Source organism: Panthera uncia, assembly GCF_023721935.1.
Source record: "Panthera uncia isolate 11264 chromosome A1 unlocalized genomic scaffold, Puncia_PCG_1.0 HiC_scaffold_17, whole genome shotgun sequence".
Classification (NCBI taxonomy): domain Eukaryota; kingdom Metazoa; phylum Chordata; class Mammalia; order Carnivora; family Felidae; genus Panthera; species Panthera uncia.
In genome coordinates, this window is record NW_026057577.1 from 43,184,510 (window position 1) to 43,197,444 (window position 12,935).

General features: G+C 37.8%; 1 protein-coding gene and 1 long non-coding RNA gene across 5 annotated transcripts in view; one reads left to right on the top strand and one right to left on the bottom strand.

Moving 5' to 3' along the window:
• The window catches only part of LOC125934930 (uncharacterized), a 105,138-nt gene extending 95,446 nt beyond the window's left edge, over positions 1-9,692 (top strand). For both annotated transcript variants that reach the window (XR_007461579.1, XR_007461578.1), the window contains exon 4: positions 9,527-9,692. This is a non-coding gene — a long non-coding RNA (uncharacterized LOC125934930). The remainder of the gene's footprint in view (positions 1-9,526) is intronic.
• PDE4D (phosphodiesterase 4D) overlaps positions 1-12,935 on the bottom strand; it is a 585,222-nt gene that overhangs the window by 144,888 nt on the left and 427,399 nt on the right. The gene's annotated exons all lie outside the window — the stretch shown is intronic.

Genomic DNA, 12,935 nt, shown 5'->3' on the forward strand with positions numbered 1-12,935 from the left:
AAAAAATACTGAAGATCTATGTGATAGATACCGTACCAAATGCCAGGAAAGTAAGGATAAAAGAGAGCATCTATAAACCATAAGAAAAGGGTGAATCTGACTACAGAAATAATTTAAAAGCCTAATTGTTAAAACACCCTAAACAAAGTTAGAGTTAAAAAAATGAAAGAAATTGCCATAAAAGGGATCATTTTCTTAATACACCCAGAGCATTAACACATCAAACAAACTGATTCCCCAAGGATAACTGATTTAAGGAATCTTTTACAGGAGGAAACTGTGGCCAATAAACATATGAAAAGGTGATCTATTTTATTTATAATTAAACTAAGTGGCAAAATATTTGTGAATCCCAGGGTCAGTGGATATGGGAATACACACACATTTGTTTTTAAAGTTTATTATTTTGAGAGAGGAAGAGAGTGAACAAGCAGGGGGAGGGTCAGAGAGAAGGAGAGAGAGAGAGAAAGAGAGAGAGAGAGAGAGAGAGAGAGAGAGAGAGAGAATCCCAAACAGGCTCCACACTGCCAAGGTGGAGCCCAATGTGGGACTGGAACCCATGAACCATGAGACCATAACCTGAGCTGAAACCAAGAGTTGGATGCTTAATGGACAGAGCCACCTGGGTGCCCTGGGAATAAACACATTTTTATGCTGATGGTGGGACTGTTATTTGATGTAGTCTTTGGAAGACAACTTGGCAATACCTACAAAAATGTTGCAATTTCACTGCTAAGAATTTGTCTAACAAATACACTTACAAAAGGATACAGAAATGTTCAGGTATAAGGAAACTCAAAATGTTATTTGTAGTAGTAAAAGAAAACTGGAAATGACCTTTAAAGTCTATCAACTGAGTTAAATGTATTATTAACTTAAATGGATTATTACACATAAGGGGATACTATGCACCAGGTAACAAGAATGAGGTATAACTCATTGTATTTATATACACACATACAAAAGAGCTTCAAGACGTGTGGTTCAATTTAAAAGAGTATGGTGCAGAGTGGTATTTATAATACTATCTGGAAGGATGTGCATGAAACTGTGAACACTTTACTGAACACAGCCGTGAACAAACAATTGGAGTTGACACAAGTGACAGTTATTTGCTAATCTGCTCTCTCATGTGATAGCATTTACTCTATGCAGGGTTCTCTCTGAGTATGTGCTGTTCTAAGATCTTCAGATAGTTGCATACAGCTAAAATCAAGAAGAAATGAAGATCAATACATGTTTTCAAATGAATTAGGACTCATGGTGGGGGGGGGAGAGAGAGAGAGACAGTGAGAGAGAGAGAGAGAGAGAGAGAGAGAGAGAGAGAGACATGGAGAGAGACATAGCATCAAGGAGTAGGCAGGGGCATCAACTTACCCCAATTTGCCTAGGACTTTCCTAGTTTGAGCACAGAGTGCCCGTTGTGCTAGGAAACTCTTCAGTCCCAAGCAAACAGCTGGGAATGGACTGGAACAGCTGGTCACCCTGGCCTGTCTTGGAGTTACTACAGAGACTTGTGCATTAACCCTATGCACAGGAGAAACTGACATGAGGAACTCGCTTTCTTGCTTGCATTTTTCTTCCCTATACCTCTTCCTAGATGCCAAAAGGTCTCTGCAGTTTTCCCCATCTGGAAGTTCCATCACCACCCCTTGGTGCAAAGATTTCGACACTTGCTCTAGAGATGTGACTTTCTGGATTAAGATTTCTGAAACTGGGGTTTTCTGGAGGTTGTATAGAGTTTACAGGAGAAGAGAAGCTATTGTAAAAGCATTGGGAGGTATGGAATTTGGGTATGAGGGGAAAATGTTACTTGTGGAGCTAGGAATAATAAATCCAAAGAGGTTTTCAAAGGTAAGGAAAAACCTGATGGTATGACGGGAAGGGATAAAGCAATATTCATTAGAAAAACTGAAATGGTGTCTATAAAAGTAAGTTAGATAAAGATGGGGGCATTTTAGGGAAAAACTTTCAGAACAAAACACCAACTCTTAGGAACTACTGGATGTAATCAGCAATTTATATGCTTCTGACACTTTCCATATGATGTAGGATGCTGTGGAAGGAATAGCTGACTACTGTAGAACACTGGAATTATCCCTGGTGGCAGGTGTTGGGCTGTGTGTACACGATCACCCTAACAAGGTTAAAGGAGAAATCCCTGGAGAACCTCATTGTTTTCAGTGTCCATGGCAAGAAGGAAGCCAAATGTGGCCACACATGTTATACTACAATCTTGTCCAGAAAGCGGGTGATGTTTCAGATTTGAGAAAGGCATCAGAAGCATAGCTATTCAGTGCATGTGTTTCTCATAATGATGTTGGTATTCCTCTCACATATGTCCCCACAGTAACCATTTACTGAAAGAAAGCTAATGCCATTTGAGCGTGGTTGCATTTTCTAAGACTTCCTATAGAAAGGAATCCTCATGATTACTTAGAAGTCACTAAGTCTGTTGCCCTCAACATTTTTGCCCATCTAAGGGTGAGTGTGCTCCTTTTTAGCATTGACATATCGGTAGCTATGCCACTTTTGCAAAACCATGTTTATTCTGTACTCTGGACCATTCATTTGATCATTTAATATTTTCCAGGGAATAAGTGGGGGCCTAGGGTTTCACAGATGAGTAAGACACAGACTCCATGCTCAGGAGGTAATGGTACATTAGAAAATATAAGACCAACTAACATGACAATGTAAGGTGGAAGACATGAGAGAAAGATTTTACAGCAATATAGAAGAGGTAAAGAAGATTACGCTCAGGAGGAATTGAGGAACTGTCTTCAGGGGCAAAGCAGATACCCTCCCGTTTCTGTAAGAGATGAGGGTGGAGAAGACCTTGAAGGGCCACAGAAAAATGTATGCAAAAGCTACAGAGGTATGAGACAGCATGGCTTAATCGGGAAACTGCCAACCACGGGTTAGAATCTGGGGGGAGCACAGAATCGAATGGCACGCATGTGGGAGGAAGGAACCAGGCAATGAGGGGAGGGTGGAAGTCAAGGCAGGCTTGACTTATTGAGCGCTTATTTTGCCCCAGGCTTTTACATCTGGTATCTCACATGATGGTTTCAACAACCTCCTGACGTTGTTCATTACTCCATTATGCCGATGAGGAAACAGAAGATGAGAAAGGTTACACCTGAGGTGACCCACAATTTGAGGCCAAGTGTATCTGATACCAAAGCCCCTGGTCAATTTACCACGAGCCAGTGTTTCTAGGTGAAGGGTAAAGAATTTAAACTTCACCAGGAAGGCTCTAAGTACTTTCTAATGGGAGTCAGTAGAGAAAGATATAATTATAACTGCATTTTAGAAAAAAATACTCTGAATCCATGTGCAGGAAGAGCAAGTGGAGGCAGTGATGACAGACAGGAGGACAGAGAAATATTTTTCTCGTTTTTTGGCAACGAAGATCAGAATCTAGTGCCACACACAGACAAGTCCAGGTTTCCTTAGGCTTTGACTTTGTCATACTTGCATTATGCTTAGAAATATGCAAATGTCAAATACCAATTACGAATCTGAAGATGATGGATTCCAGGAACTCTGACCCATCTTAGAGGGGAGCAGGGCTGGACAAGGGGCATAAGGGCAAAGTAATAATGAATCTCTAGGACTGAGAAACATAACGAAAATCTCTGCAGATGCGGTTCCATGAATGACTAGAAGACACCCATTCTTAAGGGCGATAGAGATGCTGGGAGCCGGTGAAGCAGTTGTAACTTGCACTTGTGTAATTATTGCAGAGGGTTACACTTTGGTTAAGTGATCCTGTTGCTTTAGAAGTCTGAGATGATGCCTGGCCTAAGAGTTTTCTTTAGCTGCATGTCTCACTGTAGCTATAAATTTCAGTCAAGTTATGTCCTGCAAATTGGACCTAGTTAAAGAACTTAGGAATGGGGAGGTGGGGGGTGGACTGGGATACAGACTCAGGGCTGGTGGAGTTAATTTAATTCTTGGATTGAAAATCTGATAACCATTTTAATCCTCTGTGGTTTGAAAAAGTAGGTCCTTAAAATACATTCATTTGGCACAAATGAAAGCAGTAAAACAAAAATCAGGGAGTGTTGAAATTCTTAGACTAAGGGCTACTTTATCATTAAGCTCTAGTAAACAAGACTAGAGACTGTTTTTGGTTGAATCAGAAAAAACATTTTCAGTGAAAAATTTCCATCTGATCTTTCTCAGATACAGTAACAAGACATCTATATTCTACAGTAGGTACAAATGTTTGCCCCAGACGGTCAAGATTTTGAGATGGTAAGCAAACATTTTTAGCATAAACACACAGTTGTAGAAACTAACTTCGAGAGTAATAATATTCCTTAACATGATTTTGTCATAAAAGGTTAAAACCTTTACTAGATTTACATCTTAGGGTCAAGGAGATAGTCATTCTTTTAAAGTTGCAACGGTTTGGTTAGATTCAAATCACTAGAGTGTTCCTTTGAAGGCAAACCTTGTTCCTTTGAAGGTAAAATTTATATCTATGCATACATGTTCCATTCGTAAAACTGGAAAGAATCCTTCACAATAAACTATAAATGGTGTATACATACTTTAAATGGATATTATACTTATATGGCAGAGGGGAAATTCTAAAGGTTTGAGGATCCATAGGAGGAAGGAAAATGCAATGTAACATGTAGATAAATGGCAACCCATTTGGTAATTTTTAATGATCATTAATAATCACCATGATTAGTAAATCATTTAAAGAACACATTTCCTACAATTGCTGTTACTTGAAGATTTACAATTAGGTAATAATCTCTTTGCACTTAAAAAATAAAGATATCCCAATGAATATATGATACCACAGTTGAATAATATTTCAGGTCCTTTTCTGTAGCGCATATGCTTGCCTCAGTATGTTGTGATAGCTGTGGAAAACAGTTCACAACTAAAACCATCTTTAAAAAGTAGTTTAGGCTACACCCATATTTCACTGATAAGGCCCAGAAAGATAAAGTAACTTTTTCAAAGTCATGTACATACTTGTAGTCTGTTATTAGCAAAGTCAAGACAATGACAATTTCAGGATCTTGATTTTTGGTGCTTTCTTGGTTCTGAGGAAGTTCCTGACAGTCCTGTCCTGGAAAGTAAATAAGATAAGGAGGCAACCAGGTGGGTGGGGCTCCTTACACCACACCTGACTTCATCTAAAGCAGGTCTGCTGTGTGTGTTATGCAGAGTTAAGCACCAGGCTTCTTTCTGAATAAGGTTTACTTAAAGAAAGACCTCTTCTACTAAGTGAAATTTTTTAAATGAGTACATGCTGAACCACACTAATCTGCTGGACATGTGGATGAGAAAATGCTCTAGACATCAGTGGGCACTCTGCATTTTCTAGGAGGTCAAAGCTATGTCATCTTGGAATTTTCTCCAGAATCTAAATTGGTATCTTACTGCATAAAGGCTATCAGGTCTGGAGGTTCTTTTAGTTACACCTCCAGGGGTTTCCTTCTGACCTCAGTTCCTTAATCACCTCCTTGTTTTCTTTCACTGATCCATGGAATGCAATTAGCTTGCATCTCTTAAGGCCAACCTTGACTTTTTTTGACATACGCACTTTAGAGTTGGGGATACATTCTCCCAGTTGGGACCCACACTTGTGTCTCTGCATAAGCCTTGAAACACATGAAAACGAATGAATGAATGAATGAATGAATGAATACGAGTTTGATTATAACTGCAGGAAAGAGATAAGAGCCAACAAAATAATAATGATGAAATTGATAAGGTAGTAGAGTCCCTGATATTTAACAAAGGAAAATGAGTTCAATCTAGCTTTCCACTGGTCCTCTTAGAAATTTTTCCAACTTCTTTGGGGTGCCTGGGTGGCTCAGTCAGTTAAGCGACCGATTTCGGCTCAGGTCATGATCTTACAGTCCGTGAGTTCGAGCCCCGCGTCCGGCTCTGTGCTGATAGCTCAGAGCCTGGAGCCTGCTTCAGATTCTTTGTCTCCCTCTCTCTCTGACCCTCCCTCATTCATGCTCTGTCTCTCTCTGTCTCAAAAATAAATAAAAATTAAAAAAAAAAAGAAATTTTTCCAACTTCTTTCTCTCCTTTTTTGTTTCCTATTTTATTCTTGAGAGGCCTCACATCCTTGCCTACCTATAATGTCTTCAGAACTCTTCCCTGAAGGTGTTTTCTTGGTGAATCCTAAAGAAACTTTTTTCCCACTAAAATGGGAGTTCATCATGGTGATAAACAGTGATGTCTAAGTAAAATATTATTTGGGGTTAAGTGGGAATATAAAGTAGGATTTGGAAGTGTGTTCTTAAATTTATATTCATAAAATTACATAGTAGCAGAGGTTCTAGGGAGGCACTAAGTTCCTTTCCCTTTCCTTTTTTACCTACCACCCTTTCCTTTATTTTCCTTTATCCTTTCATCCCTTCCTTCTTTCCTTTTTAGAAGCCTCAAATGTTCACTTTTATTCATATACAAACCCTAATTTGACTGGATTTTACAGTTACCATTACATTTTGAAGAACACTAAAATCAAATGTCACCATCAATAAATCAACTAAAGGGTCAAGAAGGTTTATAACATGAGCACAGAAATTGATTTAGCATAAATTAAGACGTTATTGACTCAGCCAGAACCCAGTCTGGAATCCAGCTCTCCCATTTACTGTGCATGTCCTTGAGTGAGTTAATGAAAGTAAATCACACATCTTCCTATGAAAAATGGAGATAACACCATCTCCAAGTGTAATTGTAAAGATTAGATGATATTATGCACATAAAAATCTTGGATGTGCCGAGGTGCCTGGGTGGCTCAGTCGGTTGAGCATCCGGCTTCGGCTCAGGTCATGATCTCGCGGTCTGTGGGTTCAAGCCCCGCGTCGGGCTCTGTGGGTTCGAGCCCCGCGTCGGGCTCTGTGCTGACAGCTCAGAGCCTGGAGCCTGTTTCAGATTCTATGTCTCCCTCTTCCTCTGACCCTCCCCTGTTCATGCTCTCTCTCTCTCTCTGTCTCAAAAATAAATAAATGTTAAAAAAAATTTAAAAAAAATCTTGGATGTGCCTGGAACATAGTGAATGCTGAATAAATATTATAATTGCATATATTATAATAGCATTACCGAACATTATAATATCTTACACTAGGCATATCATTGTGAATTGATAAAGCAAAAGACATTCCAATACTCCACCTAATTAAGCAAATGAGTACTTAAGCAATAATTAATTCATGTACTTCCAGTGTTGTTTACAATTATCTTATTCAAAGGATATTTTGTCAAAACTATTTGATCCCTCAGTCAATTTAGATTTTAGGACCAATAAATAATTGACAGGCTTTACACTTAGGAAAGCTCAAGACAGTCTCAAAAATTCCACAGGTTTGGGGCACCCGGGTGGCTCAGTCAGTTTAGCGTCCACCTTTTGGTTTTGGCTCAGATCATGATCTCACGGTTCGTGAGTTTGAGCCCAGCATCAGGCTCTCTGCTGTCAGTGCAGTGCTGGCTTTAGATCCTGTCCCCCTCCCTGCCCGTCCCTCCCTCTCTCTCCCACTCCCTCTCTCTCTCAAATAAATAAACATTAAAAAAAAAATTCCTCAGGGTTGATGTTGGTTTACTACTTGTCACCATGTGTACCTTTTTCCGGAAGCTGGCTAGCAATGCAGAGCAGGGCAAAGGTACTTCAACTCCTTCATGATCACATGTTTTCACTTTAATCCAATTATGGATATTACCACATGTTTTAAAAATCACAGATCCAAATAAAGGAACCATCAGGAATTTCTCTATGGTTTATAAAAGGGAAACATCTTTTATGACTTTATTAGTCTAATTTTCTATTATTGGTAAAGAGAAAAAAGTATTTCCTTTGTTCTTTGTCTCGTTAAGAAAACCAAGCGTGCTGTGAGTCACGAGATGTGAGTTCTGGCCACTGACCAGCTGTGACCACTGAGTACTAAGACAAGTCTTCTCTCTAAAATGGACCCTGTGCTGATGATCAGTGAGATCCTTTCCAGCACTAACAGCCTATTATTTCACACCATGTTACTTTTCCAGATGAACTAGAAGGCTGTAAATGGTATATTCAGAGAAGACAAAAGGGGACAGAGTGAAAAAAGGGTGTAGGAGCGTCCTCAAAAAGCAAAGAAAAAACACTCAATGAATGCTATTCATTAGACTGTTAATGAGAAAAAAAAAGATAAGCAGTGTTTTGAATATTGATCTTCACGATATTTCAGCTGTTAAAATTATAGTTAATTGACTGTATACAACAGGGCTTTGTATGTCTTAGGCAAGCATTTGTTGAGCACTTTACATTTAGGTGCCAGGGAGTTTGATAAAATTTGGGTTTAATGAAGTCTATCCTGCAATAGCTTGCAAATAAAGTGGGCAAGTAAGAAAAATGCAGATTAAAAAAAGTTTATTTATTCATTTTGAGAGAGCCAGAGAGAGAGTGTGTACACGTGGGAGAGGTTATGGAGTGTGCAGAGAGAGAGTGTGCACACGTGGGTCAGCTCAGGTCATGATCTCACCATTGGTGAGTTGGAGCACTGCATCAGGCTCTGTACTGACAACTCAGAGCCTAGAGCCTGCTTCCGATTCTGTGTGTCCCTTTCCCTCTGCCCCTTCCCCACTCGCAGCTGTTTCTCTCTCTCAAAAATAAACAAACATTAAAAAAAATTATAAAATTTGGAAGCCAAACCAGCTGAGCCACCTGAAAAATGAAGATTTAATATAAATTTCCTAAAAAGTGACACACAAGTCACATCCAAACAAAATATCATCCTAGTTGAGTAACCTAGGGTTATGACTTAAATGGTTTACATGTTTAACACATGTCTTTGGATCTCTCTTTTAGAGATCCTTTCTCTTCAACAATTTAAAAATGATTATCCAGAAGCAACTGTGTTGTTATTTTATACATGCTATTACTCTTTTAAAAAAATGTTAAAATAATGTGTTTTTTTAGAGAATATACACCCATTAAAGATATTACAGTAGAAAATATATACCCATTAAAGATATTATAGTAGAAAACGTAGAGGAGGTTTTTCTTTAATTTTAAAGAAAAGAAAAGGTAAATTTAATGAAATGACCATTTTCAAGTGCAAGGGTGTATTTGTTGAATGCTTTTTGTGTGTTGCATGCTCTCCATAGAGTCTCATTTAATCTTTGTAATAACTATGGTATTATCACCATTCTGTGTGACAGATGATAGAAATGAGACTCATGGAGGTCCAGTGATTTTTCTGAATTCACCAGGTAATTAATTAGGAAAGTATGATAGACTCTAAAACTCATGTTCTTCCTATTTTCTCAAGCTTCTTCTCATTCTTAGCACTTCTCTGGAATTGTGTGTACAGGCAGGAGGCAGAGGGCACCTGCTTTTCACTTCTGAAGGACAGAAATGGATGAAAAAAATAATCCTGTGAGATTTGCTGACCAGCTTGGGTTACAAAAAAATGTACATCTATCTTCCCTGTGGGTGTTTTTGAAAAAGCAGATTCGCAGTGAATGAACTTTAAATACAATTTTCTATTTTCCTACAAAGAATGTGCAGGTCCTTCCTAGAGATTTAAGACCACTACTGAACAACAACAACAACAATGATGACAACAACAACAACAACAACAAAACACTCTGTCACAGAGGGGTAAAAGCTTGCTTCGTTGCCATACAAGATATCCTATATCTAATATCGTCAAATCCTATTTGAAAACTGCTGATTTCATTCACATAGTCCCATGTTCAGGTAAAATATGCATTGTTTGTAAAGGATATAAATATATTTACAAATGGATAAGAAACTTTTATGATATGTCTCTGAAGACAAGTTTAATAGGTTTTGGAAAAATATAATCTTGTTCTTATTTTTAAATTAAAAAAATTATTTATTTTTGACAGAGACAGGGACAGAGCATGAGCAGGGTAGGGGCAGGGAGAGAGGGACACACAGAATCCAAAGCAGTCTCCAGGCTCTGAGCTGTCAACACAGAGCTTGATGTGGGGCTCGAATTCACAAACTGTGAAATCGTGACCTGAGCCAAAGTCGGACACTTAACCGACTGAGCCATCCAGGCATCCCAATCTTATTTTTAAAAAATACTGAAAAAAAAACACAGGAAGATTTTTTCCCTATTGATATCTTTCAAAATATTAACCTAATAATATTAAGCATTTCCTATATTATATTTTTAAAAGGTTGCTAGAAAATACATATCTTACTTTTATACACATAAAATGTGTTTACATAGCACAAAAGAAACACCATTTCAAATTTTAGAACCCTTTGAATTTTGTATTTTGAAGCATGAGGATATATTATTTATTAAAATGTTTTCAATTATGAAAAAATTTCCTAGGTTTGAGGTGTAATCCCTAAAAGTAGTGTAGGATAGAAATGTAATATTTTCAAAGCCACTGAAGACGGTCATTTCCTTGAAGTGAGTAAATGAGATAGTTATTTATTTCATCAAGAAATGGAAACGGTCTGACTCACTTTCTTCCAAATCAAATAATGCGGTCCAGTGAAAATTGTTGAAAGAGTTTTGATTCTTTTATTCCCAAATTGGATTTGGAGAGTTTCTTCTTATTCAGACTCTGTCGCGAGCAAAGCAGCAAGACTGAGACTTAGATAATGTAATTGGATAAGGCTTTACAGAAAAACTGCAGAAGATAATCGTGTATGACTTTATTTCTTCAGTAAAAAAACATACCTTGATAAAATATATAGAAATGTTGAAAAGAGTATATTTAAATTAGAATTCTACTCCCCTTGAACAACTCTTTCCCACCTCTGACCATAACTTCAACAGGTAAGGACATGTCAATTCCACACAAATTTGAAAAATTGACTATTTTGCACTTGTGTTTCAAATATTCCTTACAATTCAACAAAAAAGAAATTCTTATGCTGCAGCTGAGAGGAGAGATAGGTACATTTAAAAAGTAGAGAAAGAAAGACCTCTTAAGAGCTTTCAGTTGAACTGGAGGAGATTTTTTCTTAAACCCAAATATTGTCTACACCATAAAATCATTTTTAAGAAGGATTGCTTTGAATAAAATTGATAAAATTCAGTGCTTGTCAAAGCTGCCTACATTTTTCAATGAGTTGGGCAGTGTGAGTCATCTAGAGTCTCATCTTGAATTCAACCCCTGGAAACCAAAAGTTGTGAAACTCTTTAAATCTCTACTCCTTTAACAATTCTCTAAATAAATGGCATTTAGAACTTTGTAAGGTCTTGTTTTTGTCTCCAAAATCCTAAATCGGATTTTAAAATCTTCCTACAGTAACTCAAAAGAGTTTTAATTTAGGAACTATATGTCCTCATGTAGATTCTCTTGCCAAAATTTCTGTTTCTCTCCAATGGTGTCCATCAAGTGAGATACGGTAACTACTTCCCCCCATAAAATTCTATCGTTTGAATAGTGTTTTCTTCACCTTCTCCTTCTATTGTCTCCACAATCTTTTAGTAGGAGAACTGTTACAATGTCACCCATACTAAATTGTATTAGGCCCAGTGTATGATTTATTGGTATGAGGGGATTTTCAAATGTCTTCCTAACTCAACAGCCACTGTCATCATTTATATCTGAGTTATTTCCTGTTTTTCTTAGTTCAGGTATGACTTGCTACTGAAGCCAGTGATCTTTACTTTGTAAGTTAGTCATGTCATTATTGGAAGTATCCTCAATTAGAAAAACAAAAACAAAAACTCATTTTCCTAAACTGCTGACTGTCTTGGTTGGGATTTTGGCAGTGGTGATTTTAGATTCCTATCTCTATAATGTATAGGCTATGTGACCTTATTTCAGTTGAGAGTAGAGGAGGAATATTATATTTTAAAAGTGGGAAAGAAACAGTAAGACCTTTCAGTTGAACTGAAGAAGGCTTTTCTTTTTTCTTCTTATTGTAACTCTTCAAATATTGTCTAAACCCTCACGTAATTCCTCTTCTCTAAGTTTCTGTGTTCTCAGATGACAATGACAGACCTGCACCTCACATAGTATGGGGAGGGGGAAATAATAATGCAAGTAGGAAGCTTAGCCCAGCACATGGCATAATAAGCACTCAGGGTAAGTTATGTGTTATTACTTTGGGTATTAATTGTATTTTACATACAACCTATTCTCCCTGAAATACATCCATCACTAATGAAGACGTTTTAGAAGGAACTCCATAGATATTGTTATTCATTGGACCTATAAATAAGGATTCACTGGAAATAAAACTATTTACTAAAGGGTGCCTGGGTAGCTCAGTTGGGTAACTCAGCTGGTCCAACTCTTGGTTTCAGCTCAGGTCATGATCTCACGGCTTTGTGATTTCGAGCCCCCATTCGGGCTCCATGCTATCTCTGTCTCTCTCAAAATGAATAAATAAATAAACTTAAAAAAACACTTACTAAAACCAAATACAGATTATATATATCATATATGTGTGTGTGTGTGTGTGTGTGATTTTAACATTTATTTATTTTTGAGACAGAGAGAGACAGAGCATGAACGGGGGAGGGTCAGAGAGAGGGAGACACAGAATCTGAAACAGGCTCCAGGCTCTGAGCTGTCAGCACAGAGCCCGACGCGGGGCTCGAACTCACAGACCGCAAGATCATGACCTGAGCCGAAGTCGGCCGCTTAACTGACTGAGCCACCCAGGGGCCCCTATATATAATTTTTTAAGAATTGGTTTTGTTCTAAATAGGTTTTGTTCTAAATAATGAAAAAAAAATATTTTCATTATTTTCAGGTACATGTGATTCAAATACACCAATGATGTTTATTGTTCCAAGGAAAAGCTAACTAATATTAGGCTGTGGAATCCTGTAATGCTTTTGCTTAATGTGAGCCTGGACATGTGGATTATGTGTAAGAAAGAGAGGCTAGACCTATTTTGGTAGTAATGGTACTCATCATTGCCTAAACCTGGCAATCATTAGCTCATAGAATTTGGTGCTTTG